The sequence below is a fragment of the Abramis brama genome (genome assembly GCF_963993115.1).
Source record: "Abramis brama genome assembly, chromosome: 20".
NCBI classification, from domain to species: domain Eukaryota; kingdom Metazoa; phylum Chordata; class Actinopteri; order Cypriniformes; family Leuciscidae; genus Abramis; species Abramis brama.
In genome coordinates this window covers 33,962,456-33,974,564 of record NC_139982.1, presented here as the reverse complement: position 1 = coordinate 33,974,564, position 12,109 = coordinate 33,962,456, and the positions used below count along the sequence as shown (strand labels likewise).

The following is a 12,109-nucleotide window of genomic DNA, read 5'->3' as shown; positions in this document are numbered from 1 at the left end:
CTCCTGCGCCCGTCCCACTAAAACGCATTGCAGGAGGAATGCCCATGCAGTTCTCGGCCAATTTAAGTTAGTCGCGACACGCTCAAAGTGGGGAAAATATTTTTCCACATCTCTTTCCACAAAAGGGGGCACAAGTCGGATGTGGCGAGTGACATCAAATGAATTAGGGTCAGAAGGAGCGACACCTTCCCTTTGAGCCGCGATTTCTAACTTTCTCAACGCGAGTCGGTTTTCAAGTTCATGCTCACGTGCCTGTGCTTGCATGCGCTCACGGTCGAACTCAATTTCCTTCTCTCTGATACCTAACTCTCTTAACCGAATCTGCAGCTGTAACGCTTCTGTAGACACGGAGGATTGTTTCTCTACAAGCAGAATGCCCTTACTAACCAAAGCAGCTTGTAAGACGGTCTTGATTGTATCTTTGGTGCGCTTTTCAGCAGAAGTGAGCTCAACCTCGTAAGTTGCAGCCAAATTCAGTAACTGCTCTTTCGAAAATTTCAAAAATAACTCAATAGAGGGTTCTTTAACGAATACTTCCTCTGTTGCCATTTTAACGCGTAATTTTTAAAACGCTTGTTAACGTTTAATTTTAAAGGTAAAGACAGTTAAAGCGCGCACAAAATTTAAATTACAAAAACTACAAATAAACACTCACCAAAGCAGTTTAACTGCGACAAAGCTACAAGGTAGCGAATATCTAAAGTGGTCAAACGAAAAGCACAATATAGGCTACAAACGACCACGAATTTTAATGTCCACCCACAAATTAATCAATACGCTAGTACAATCAGAATTCCAGCGCTCACTAAATAGGCGATATGCCACAAATTATCACAAGCTATACAACTAAACTAAAAGGTATTCTGATAGGCAAAAATGTTGTCCCACTTCTCTAACTAACTATACACAAAAACCAAAACAAAATCCTAAATACCTACGCAATCTTCAGTGGCTTACTCAGCTCGAGGCATCTCCCACGTGCCCCCTCCTGAGATATCCACCAAAATAAAATAAACGTCAACTAAACAAAGGAACAGACAATCATAATTGCTCACCAGAACACTCACCAAAATGTTGTAGCCTTCAAAAGTTCCGCAATTCACACTAAAGTCCGACTTAATCAAAATTATTAATCCCGGACGAGCCCCCAATATGTTACGGGCGGACGGACACCACCCCTAACATAAATGGAGAGACGCACACAGATCAGCTCGTGTCCAACATAAGGGGTATGTTTATTTAGTAGGTTGTTCAGAAACAGAGGCAGTAATACTGAGGCGGAACGCTTTTGTTTCCCGGGGTGGACTCCTAACGCTTCAACGACAGCACGGCAGTGCATAGACTCCTGGCTCAGGCTCTGTGTGCGTGCCCAGGTGTGCTTCCGGAAAGCTTTTGTAGCTTCAGTATACGGCTGCGCTCAGGTGTGGCTCATCTGTAATTAAGAGCAGGGGAAACTCAAACACATAATTAGAACTCAGCGGAGCTGAGGGACGTAACAGGGGCTGAAACAAAGCGGCCTTTCAGTTTGGCAAACGCAGCCTCAGCTGCGTCTGACCACCTGAACGTAGTTCTGGGGGAGGTCAAGGCGGTCAGAGGCGAGGCTAGTTGGCTGAAATTGCGAATGAACCGCCGGTAGAAATTGGCGAACCCCAGAAACCTCTGTAGGGCCTTACGGGAATCTGGACTTGGTCAATCCACCACAGCCTTAACCTTCTCAGGATCCATACGCATTCCCTCAGACGACACAATGTACCCTAAGAAAGGAACAGACTGTGCATGAAAAGCGCATTTCTCCGCCTTGACAAAAAGCCCATTCTCTAGCAACCTCTGAAGCACTCATCTGACGTGCTGAACATGTTCCTGGAGAGACGAAGAAAAAATCAATATGTCATCCAGGTAGACATAAATGAACTGATCGACCATGTCTCTCAGCACATCATTGACGAGTGCCTGGAAGACCGCTGGGCAATTGGAAAGCCCAAAAGGCATAACCAAATATTCAAAGTGCCCCCTGGGGGTGTTAAAAGTGGTCTTCCATTCATCCCCCTTCCTAATGCGGACCAAATGATAAGCATTACGCAAGTCCAGTTTCGTGAAGGCCGACGCTCCCTGCAACCTCTCGAAGGCTGAAGACATCAATGGCAAAGGATAAGTATTCTTTACCGTGATGTTATTCAACCCTCTGTAATCAATGCAAGGTCACAGAGAACCGTCCTTCTTTCCCACAAAAAAGAACCCCGCCCCCGCTGGAGAAGAGGAAGGTCGGATGAATTTGGATGCCAGAGAATCAGAAATATATTTCTCCATGGCCTCCCTCTCGGGAACAGACAGAGAGTAAAGCTTGCCCTTAGGCGGAGACATACCTGGTAGTAGATCTATAGCACAGTCATAGGGACAATGCGGAGAGAGAGAAGCAGCCCAAAACTTACTGAACACTCCCTTCAGGTCCTGATACTCCGTGGGCACGTTTGACAAATCCACTGCTTCCTCCTGAAACGCAGAAACAGAAACAGACGAACAAGCAGACACAAGACAGGACTCATGACATTTACTGCTCCATTCCAACACTGATTTCTGCTGCCAGTCAATCTTGGGGTTGTGTCCGATAAGCCAGTGGTGTCCGAGAACAATGGGTGCGAGGAGGGAGTCCAGAATGTAAAATGAAGTAGTTTCCGTGTGGTTGCCAGATACTGTGAGTGTAATGGGTCCAGTGGTGAATGAAATGGTAGGAAGAGCTTGACCGTTAAGGGCGTGAACTGCAATGGTGCGGGTGAGAGGTAACAGGGGAATCTGAATCTTGTGTGCAAATGTGTAGTCCATGAAGTTACCCTCTGCCCCGGAGTCCAACAGTGCTCGACAGTCGTGAGTGTTGGCTGACCATCTTAGTCTTACCGGGAGGAGCGTAGATGTTGATGAGGTCTTCTCAGCGGAGATCCCACCCGACAGTAGCCTCAGATTTACTGCCGGGCTTGCCCCTTTTACCGGGCAGTTGTAAGCCAAGTGTCCTGCAGTCCCACAGTAAAGGCAAAGGCCCTGGGATCTCCGCCTTTCCTTCTCCTCCCGGGAAAGCCGAGCTCGCCCGACCTGCATGGGCTCGTGATCGTAGACGGGGCTGTCCGTGTCCTCGCCGCTGGCTCGCGTGGTCTTAGCCGCTCCAGAAGCCCGAGCGGGTATCTTCAGACGTTCGACTCGGGAGAGTCGGGAATCCACACGAAGCGCCAGTTCAATCAACCCATTGAGTGTAGTGGGTAAGTCCAGAGCATAAATCTCTTTCAGGACGCGGTCAGCCAGCCCATGCAGGAACATATCCCACTGCGCCTCCTCGTTCCACCGACACTCTGCCGCCAAAGTCCGAAACTCGATGGCATAATCAGATACAGATCTTCCGCCTTGCTTGAGGTCCGCGAGGATTCGTGCCGCTTCTCTTCCCGCAACCGCGCGGTCGAACACCATCCTCATCTCGGCGGCGAGTGTCTGGAACGAGGCACAGCATGGATCTTGGTTCTCCCACACCGCCGTCCCCCATAGCGCTGCCCTCCCAGTCAGCACCGTGAGCACGAATGCCTCTTTGCTCTGTACGGTGGCAAAGGTTCTGGGCTGCAGAGAAAAATGCATTGAACAGCGTGTTAGGAATGCTCTGCAAAAGTTTGGCTCACCGTTGTATGGCTCGGGAACAGGTAGGCGGGGCTCTGACTGGGAGACGCTCTCTGGTGGTACGGGGGGAGCGGACGGTGTGGGCGGCGCAGTGGGAACTCGCAGATGTTGTAATTGCTGGGCGAGCCCGGACACCTGCGCCACAAGAGCTTGAATAGCCCGACCCGACTCGTTCATATTCCTCTCCTGGGAATCCATCCGTGAAATGCTGGATCTGATGAATTCCTCCAGAGGAGAAGAGGATCCGCTTGCTGCTTCCATTGCTTGGTCAGATCGTTCTGTCATGACATACGAAGCGAAAGCAAAGATGCAAGTAACTCTTTATTTGTAGGGTCAAAAGACACAAAACAGTTCAGGAACTCGGGTGGGCTGGTGGCGCAGGGACAAGATGGTCAGCGTGCTGGTGAAGAGTGGTGACGGTGAATCGAGTGTAGGTGAACATCCAGACAAGACGAGACGAACCCACAAAGACACCGAACAGGAAACTCGAACCAGGAACAGGACTGTAGATGGCACACGATGAACACACACTGAGGACACCAAACAACGATCTGACAAAGAGATGAGAGTGCGATGAGTCTTTATAGGAGAGTGAATTGGCAGCAGCTGTTGCGGGGAACGAGATCAGCTGGCGTACTGATCAGCTGAAACGAGCAGTCACGCCCACTCACACACACCCACACACACAGAACAACAAATACACGAGACACGAAGAAAACAGTGAATTCATGAACCGTGACAGCGTTACACCAATCAGAGTCTCCTCTCCCATTCCCTTTAAATACCAGTTGTGCTCGCACCGTGGCGGATTTGCTATTTACATGACGGAACTTGATAATGGAAAGACTGAACGCGTTTCCAGAGTGCAGATGGATCTGCTCGTGCGCGAGGTAAAAGTGCGAAGTGCACAAGGAGACCATCTACGGGACAAGCCGGATTCACCATATATTTATGTACACAGTAATAATCTTTTACATTGTAATCCTTTTATTTTTAATATTTGGCAAGTTTGTGTGCCGCTGTGTGTGTAATAAGCAGTGTGTGTGTGTGTGTGTGTGTGTAATAAGCAGTGTACCCGCGTTGTGGACCCGCCTCAAGTTTCTCTCAAAGTTATGAACAAACGTTCTTCCAGTCACATTAACAGATGTTAGTTCAATGTTATCTGTTTTTTTATAATGTTCTCGAAACATTAGAAATAGTCTCAAAATCAGGCCGTTATCATCATATGCTTTACTGCACATGTGACTTTACAGAATGCTGGTTTGTTGGCATTTGTACTGTTGTTTTATTCTTCATAATTGTGTTATTGTTGAACTTTCTTGTTGTGTTCTCTCTCCAGTGCATTGCTATAATATTCATGTCCACTAGGTGGCGCTGATGTGTTCACATGTTCAACTGATGTAAGAGCTGATACGATAATATGAAAACAATATAGTTGGGTAAAGTGAATGCTGAGCTTCTGCTTGTGTCTGTCAGCTTTCATTCATTTCTCCTTCAACATGACATTTCTCTGACTGATTAACACATATAGTGTAATAACATGCTCTCTATGATGCTGTATGATTGACATTTCTCTTCTTATGAGCATTAACAGTGGAAAAGTGCACAAGTTTAGTTTGTGATGAAAATTTCAAAGTCACACTCAATGTTTTTATCTGACCTCAGATCAGTTTCATTAATTTGTTCAAAACTATAGAGGGAATACAGGAATAGAGAGGAGAGAAATAAACGTACAGTGCAAAATGTAGGCCTATTATGTATGATTATTTTTAAATATATATATATATATACTTTTTTTTACCATAAATATAATGTAAAAAATATTGTTAAAAATTCTTTCTTTGCTCAGTCACGTGACTGAAGGCGAAGTTTTCAAAGCATCTAATTAATATTCATGAATACGCCTCCATCAGTGTTTGATGTCAGTTGTATTATCAAGAGTGTGTAGTCCTTCTTGTTTTATTATTATTAAATATATCGTCATTAATCTCAAGGGTGTGTGGAGTGTGAGGATGATTAATCACAGTCGACTCATGACTTTCCATTAGCAGTAATACAGTATTGGTAAAAAAAAAACAAACAAAAAAAACATACATACATATATATATAGTAGCCCTCTCTTCTAGTTTGTCCAGTCTTACAGCTCCCTCTTTGACACCGTGGGTCAAATAAGATGAATCCCTGCAGAGTCACTGTTATATGTTTGTTGTAGTCTTGATGTAGCTCAAAACTTGTCTTTAGGATGTTGGCATGTAGAAACCTTCAGAGGGCTGTGTTCACCTGCAGAACACCTGGGGCCTGTTTCAGAAAGGAGGTTCAGCGAAAACTCTGAGTATGTTAACCCTGAAATGAGGGAAATTTTATATTTAATTCTCTGGGTTTTCTGTTTCAGAATGGGAGGTATGTTAAACCTGAGAAAGCAGAGTAAGTCAAGCCCGTTTCTGAAAGAGAGATAGCTTATACTCAGAGTCAGTTACCATGGTGACTTACTCTGTGAACCTAACCTGGTCGGGAGCAGGTTTTCTTCGGTAAACCCAGAGTTTCTTTCGGTCATTACCTCTGTAGGTCTCTAAAATAGCCTATATAAATAATATTTATATAGGCTATTTTAGAGACCTACAGAGGTAATGTTAATATTATGTGAACAGTATGTTATTAAATATATACTGTATTTATTAAATATATACTGAATAACATACTGTTCTTCCAGTTTCACCTCTGATATTATAACAGTTGGGTAAGTTACTTGTATTACTAACTACAAATGACATCTTCAACAGTGTAATTAGATTAATGTAATAATGACTATCTTTAGAAAGCATTGGTCTACTTATTACTAAATCCCATATCAACCTTAAATACTTGAACAATACAAGGAGAGACAAGAAACTGCACTTTTAATGCTTTCAAATAAACAAAATACAATTGCATGAATTATTCTTGAATATTATTGACCAAAGTGTGTAGAGGGAGAAGGTTACATTAAAAATATACCTTTTAAAAATGTATGTTAAATATACAGAATTGTTCTATAGTCTAATGCAATTACATCAGATTTTACTTTAAATTACAGAAGAATTAAGAGTAATCCCTTTAATTAAATTACAGTATTAATGTTCTAATACTGTAAAATTACAGTAATAATGTTTGTACTGGTGAGAAATATGAAGACCTCTTTTTGTCTGGCGCTGTTGTCATGGTGACTCATAATATCTGCGCTCCATTGATAATGCCTTTTTATAGTTGTGGTGCACACACTTAACTCAAGAGTCAGTCAACTCAGAGTTGATTGAACTAACTAATTTAAGCTGTTCTGTAACTGAAAAATCCGAGTTTCCCATCACAGGGTAAGTCAACTTTTAGTTGTTCAACACTGTAAAAAAAATCCGTAAAAATACGGTACAATGTACCATATTATTTTGAAGGAATTTTCCGTATTTGTCTTTTACAAGTCTTTTACCCGTATTTTGAATTGAGTTGCATTGTGGGAACCATAACCTGATCGGCGCGAAAAGTTTGAGATGCAAGCGCCATTACACACGCAGATGATAGCAGCCAAAGTTTCTTTATGAAGTCGGATTTCGGATGTGTGGAAGCCATTCTGACACTTCTGTGGTAAAAAACGAAAATTATATTTAACTATATGTCAAATAAGCTGTTAGTTTACGTAATGTTATTTAGTTGAAATCTGGCTTGTTAGGCAAATGAATGTCGGAGCCGTCGCGTTTATCATTTTATGCATATCGTCACACATTGAAAGATTTAGTTCACACTCGTGGAAGTTCCCTTATTGTATGTTATAGTGTCCTCGTTGTAACTGGTTTATTGACTTTTATTTGTCGGTGCTGCGCGCATCCGTTAACCAGTTATGATAAAGACGTGCAGTAAGTTAACTTATGTTTTTGAAGCAGTTGAATGCCTTCATACAAAAGCTAACGTTACCAGAGGAAACGTCAAGAAAAGGAAAAGCCATTCAAGACTTAACGTTAGTTGATTTAAAAGGCATGAAGATACATCATGATACGTGAAGATGCAGTAACGTTACAGCTGGATCAAGGAAAACAAACCACCTTTTCTGACAGATGAGGTAAGTTAACGTTAATGTTATGTTTCAGGCTACGTTAGACTTTTTGTTGTCTTGTTTTAGACGACACACGGACACATATTATATGACTTTAAACCCCAAATAATGACATTGAAAGATTAATTTACACTTAACACGACTGCTATTATCACCTATAATCACCTATAATAATAATATTATTATCACCTATAATAGCAGTCGTGTTAAGTGTAAATTAATCTTTCAATGTCATTATTTTGGGTTTAAAGTCATATAATATGTGTATATAACTGCTATTATTACCTACTTCTGCCTGTAACGTTAGTCATTCTTTACCAGCTCCCTCCTCATTAAGTTAGTTTGTTTGTGTTTCTGTTGTTGCATGATGATACAGTACAACGTGAAGAGAGACTGTATGTGAAGATGCAGTTCAGCTGGATCAAGGAAAGCACCTCCACCTTTTCTGCCAAATGAGGTAACTTAAAGTTATGTTTACGTTAGACTTTTTATTGTCTTGATTTTGTTTTAGACGACACACGCTTGACTTTAAAGACCAAATAATAACCTTGAAATATTAATTTACATTTAACATGACTGCTATTATTTATATTTCTGCCTGTCACGTTAGTCATTCTTTACCAGCTCCCTCCTCATTAGTTTGTTGTTTCATAGTGTTTCTGTTTTTTTCTCATCTATTGACAGGACTTTACTGCTGTACTGTGCATCCCAAGCACCACCACCATCCTTATGGGTTTGTATTTTGTTTTATTAGCATTTTTTTTTTATTATTATTAATCATTATGAGTGTTCAATATTGGCAAAACACATTTAAATTTAAAGTCTAAATTTAAATGTTTATAGAAAAAGTTGGTTGCTGAACACTCCCCTTCAAAGATTTGTATGCTTATATGGTCAGTAGAAAAAAAAATTGTATAGGGAATATTTAAACTATTTTTGGAGCGGTTTTCTGAAGTGATTGTGTGATGTTTTTCATTTTGTAATAACTTATTTGTTTAAGATGGTGGGCATTCAAGATTGCTGTCATTCAAGAAGTTATTGACCACATCTCCTACCCCACTGAGGCAGTGAGCTACATGGCACTTATCCTGGAGTTCATTTAAAGGTAAGCAACACATTTTTAATTTAATTATTTATCTCTAGCATGCTGTTGTGTTACTGTTTATGTAGTTGAAAATAATGAAACATATTATAAGGTATAGTTGAGCAGACAAGCTAACATAACATGCAATTGGAGTCCACTGGAAACAGAAGTCTTAGCGTTTTATACAGTGTTTGAATTTGAAAGAATTAGGGATGGCAGTTGATAATTTAACGAACGTAAAACACTGTACAATTGTTTTTCAACCTCAACCTGGTCTGCATTATACTTTGTAGTTCAGTTTACTTCGTTTAATTTCTTGTGTAGCTAAAAACATATTAATTTTTTTCTTCATATCCAGCTTTCCTGTGCAGAAATCCTGAACGAAGGTCGAAAACGCTGAGATGAAGGAAACCAAACGTCCACACATTCCTCAAAGACTTCTGAAGTTCCTGTATGAACAACTTCGAAAATCCATGTAAAGTTTAAGCTTTTGTCAAATCTCAAAATGTACCTTTAACTGAACGTACCGAAGGAGGAAAGTTTTTCACGCAAGTTGTTCACCCCAAAATTAAAATAATGTCATTAATTACTCCTGCAAGACTTCTGTTCATCTTCAGAACAAAAATGAAGATCTTTTTAATGAAATCTGAGAGCTTTCTCTTCTTCTGTTGACAGCTTAAGCAACTACTACTTTCAAGCTCCAGAAAGGTAGTAAAGACATCATTAAAGTAACATGAGAATACTTTTTCTGCACAAAAAAACCCCTAAAATAACGACTTTATTCAACTACTCATGTTCTTCATGTGGGCCTCTGAGAGTTCACGTAGTGTAACAGCGCAGCGCTTCTGGGTTGTACGTCAGAACGTAGACTCACTATTGGCCGACGTTGGTCATGCGTGTGATGCTGGCCAATAGTGAGTCTACGTGCTGATGTACAACACAGAAGCGCTGCGCTGTTACACTACGTGAACTCTCAGAGGCCCACATGAAGAACATGAATAGTTGAATAAAGTCATTATTTTATTTTTTGTGCACAAAACGTATTCTCGTCACTTGATAAACTTATGATTTAGCCACTGTAGTCACTTGGACTATTTTAAACATTGTCTTTACTAACTTTGTATGCCGGCAAGTTTCAATAGAAGCCTATGGAGGAGTGAGACAGTTCTCAGATTTAATAAAAAATATCTTAATTTGTGTTACGAAGATGAACTAAAGTCTTACGGGGTTGGAACAACATGAGGGTGAGTAATTACTGACAGAATTTACATTTTTGGGTGAACTAACCCTTTAAGGAATATTGTGTTCTCTTACAGAAAAATGGCATCAACACTGTAACATTTCCCTCTACTATTAACTATAAGTCTAAAGCTATTTTTAATGTAAAAAGCAGCAGTCCTGTTTTTGTATTCCATTTGGTTTTGTTTGTTTGTTTCTGCATTTGTATTGTTTTGCTTTTGAAAATGTTTTGAATCTTTATGATTCTTGGTTTGATTTTTTTTTAAAGAATTTTGTGAGCTATTTGGTGCAACACCAATATTGTGCACGTACCTGCTGATGTTTTTTCCCTTGTTTGTTTGTCTAAAAATGTATTCCACAACACAAGCACTTTTTAATGGTGCTTTGCACATTGTTTAATTGATGTAAAAAAAAAATATATATATATATATATCTTTACCCATTGAATGCATTTAATAATGTTTACATGAAAATGTTTACAAAAATAAACCACGTTCAATTTGTATATATTGTTCTTGAATTATTTGCTACCAAAAGATATGCCATAAAATTCTATAAAAATAGAAATTTCTGTACAAGGTTAATCCGTGAATAGTACGGAAAATGTACTGGTAATTTACGGAAAATACGGAATTTTCCATTTTAGGTTTGACGGAAGTGTCCGTCAATGGTACAGAAAAACTCAGGTAAATCTACGGAAATATCCGTTTTAAGGTTTACGGAAGTACCTGTACAATAACGGAAAAAGTGCTGGTAATTAATTACCAGCACTTTTTCCGTTTTTTAACGGAAATTTTGTTAAAAACAGTGAAGTTTAGTTCAAGTTTTAACTTAGAGTTGGTTGAACCTCCTTTCTGAAACAGGCCCCCGGTTTCACCTGTAAATGAATGCATCAATGCATGAATTAAGGAATTCTACTTGTTGTTCAATGTAGAATGTGAGCAAAGTTCATAGAGTCAATCTCAACTTTTGTGACTTGTTCAGTTGACATGTCATTCCTTCATGGAGAAACTTCTGCTTCTCTGGGACATTCCCCATAATGATAATCTGTCGCTTTGCCTGGCCAGTGCATTGTATGTACAACAATGCTTATCCGGGGCCGGGTCGCGGGGGCACTAGTCTAAGCAGAGATGCCCAGACCTCCCTCTCCCTAGACACTTCCTTCAGCTCTTCCGGGGGGACACCGAGGCGTTCCCAGGCCAGCCAGGAGACATAGTCTCTCCAGCGTGTCCTAGGTCTTCCCCGGGGTCTCCTCCCGGTGGGACATGCCCAGAACACCTTCCCAGGAAGGCGTCCAGGAGGCATCCGGAAAAGATGCCCGAGCCACCTCAGCTGACCCCTCTCGATGTGTAGGAGCAGCGGCTCTACTCTGAGCTCCTCCCGAAAGACCGAGCTTCTCACCCTATCTCTAAGGGATCGCCCAGCCACCCTGCGGAGGAAGCTCATTTCGGCCGCCTGTATCCGGGATCTTGTCCTTTCGGTCATTACCCACAGCTCATGACCATAGGTGAGAGTAGGAACGTAGATTGAACGGTAAATCTAAAGCTTTGCCTTGCGGCTCAGCTCCTTCTTCACCACGACAGACCAATACATCGGCCGCATTACTGCAGAAGCTGCACCGATCTGTCTGTCAATCTCCCGTTCCATCCTTCCCTCACTCGTGAACAAGACCCCAAGATACTTAAACTCCTCCACTTGAGGCAGGAACTCTCCACTTGAGGCAGTTGAACCGGCAACAAAAGGCAGCCCTGCCGGAGTCCAACATGCACCGGGAACAAGTCTGACTTACTGCCGGCAATGCAAACCAAGCTCCTGCTCTGGTCGTACAGGGACCGGATAGCCCTTAGCAAAGGGCCCCGAACCCCATACTCCCAGAGCACCCTCCACAAGATGCTAGCACAGAAGTCCAATAACAGAACACCACTCGGGTTCAGATCAGGGGGGCCGTTCCTCCCAATCACTCCCCTCCAGGTGTCACTGTCGCTGCCCACGTGGGCGTTGAAGTCCCCCAGTAGAACGACGGAGTCCCCAGTCGGAGCACTTTCCAGCAC

General features: G+C 41.8%; 1 long non-coding RNA gene across 2 annotated transcripts; it reads left to right on the top strand.

Moving 5' to 3' along the window:
* Positions 1 to 7,149: 7,149 nt before the first annotated feature.
* On the top strand, positions 7,150 to 9,610 carry LOC311071317. Of its 2 annotated transcripts, none has more exons than XR_014603809.1 (5): positions 7,150 to 7,741; positions 8,112 to 8,192; positions 8,420 to 8,468; positions 8,736 to 8,840; positions 9,191 to 9,610. It is a non-coding gene; the product is annotated as an uncharacterized lncRNA (long non-coding RNA). The 2 variants fall into 2 exon arrangements; XR_014603810.1 differs by having other exon boundaries at positions 9,178 to 9,610.
* The last annotated feature ends 2,499 nt before the right edge of the window (positions 9,611 to 12,109 follow it).